This window comes from Lynx rufus, unplaced genomic scaffold (assembly GCF_022079265.1).
Source record: "Lynx rufus isolate CCGP_SWC_20201006 ecotype Redwood Valley unplaced genomic scaffold, mLynRuf1.p SCAF_10, whole genome shotgun sequence".
Classification (NCBI taxonomy): domain Eukaryota; kingdom Metazoa; phylum Chordata; class Mammalia; order Carnivora; family Felidae; genus Lynx; species Lynx rufus.
Genome location: NW_025814824.1, coordinates 11,623,290 through 11,624,674, shown reverse-complemented (window position 1 = coordinate 11,624,674; position 1,385 = coordinate 11,623,290).

Genomic DNA, 1,385 nt, shown 5'->3' with positions numbered 1-1,385 from the left:
CTTTTTCTTTCTCTTTCTTTTTCTTTCTTTCTTTCTTTCTTTCTTTCTTTCTTTCTTTCTTCTTCCTTCCTTCCTTCCTTTTTCTTTTTTTTTATGTGTATTTATTTTTGAGAAAGTGAGAGACAAGTGTGTGAGCAGGGGAGGGGCAGAGAGAGAGGGAGACACAGAATCTGAAGCAGGCTCCAGGCTCCAAGCTGTCAGCACAGAGCCCGACCAGGGCTGGAACTCACGAACTGGGAGATCATGACCTGAGCTGAAGTGGACATTTAACTGACTGAGCCACCCAGGGAATTGACTATATGACTATATTCTATGCGGGTCCACCCTCTCATTTAACACGAGGGGAAACCGAGGTCCAGGGAGCTTGTGAAACCCACCCAGAGATAGACAACCATGATGCCACAGGTTTGCACATACTTGTCATTGAGAAACCTTTCCTTCCCAAGAAGAGGGTGACCTGAGCCAAGGGAAGGATAGGGGCTCCTTACATTAACAGGAACATCTTTTTATTTATGTGGTTGTTCATAATTTACAAAGCACCTCCTCACCCCCGTGACCTAGCTTATTATACTACTGACCTAGCTTATAATACTACACCCATGAGCTTATGAAGATGGTTCTTTTGCCCCTCTTGTCTTTGGGAGATTCTTTGCATTCTCAGACCTGTGCTATAGCAGCTGATTCTAGAAGTACCTTTAACTTAAACACACACACACACACACACACACACACACACACGCACAGGGACGCCTCGGTGGCTCAGTCAACTAAAGCATCCAACTTTTTGGCTCAGGTCATGATCTCACAGTTGGTAAGTTCGAGCCCCACGTTGGGTTCTCTGCTGTCACCATGGAGCCCACTTCAGATCCTCTGTCCCCGTCTCTTTCTGCTCCTCCCCTGCTCATGCTCTCTCAAAAATAAAATAAACATTTAAAAAATATACAAACACACACACAATTAATGAAATGTGTGCATATGGACGTATATGTGTGTCTCTGTGGAAGAAAAGGCATCACATCACCCTGAGTCTCTAGCAGTCCACACCCTGGCAGACACAAAGTGCAAAGAGAATGACCTTTGGTTTGAGAATTCCTGAATGTCAACGACACTTTCATTCCAAAGGGCTGAGAAGTGTTTACAATTTTTTTTTTAACACTTATTTATTTTTGAGAGACAGAGACAGAGCAAGAGTGGGTGAGGGGCAGAGAGAGAGGGAGACACAGAATCTGAAGCAGGCTGCAGGCTCTGAGCTGTCAGCACAGAGCCCAACGCGGGGCTCGAACTCACAGACTGTGAGATCATGACCTGAGCTGAAGTCAGTTACTTAATCGACTGAGCCACCCAGGCGCCCCTGTTTACAATTTTAAGAGGTGTGGCAGGGAGCG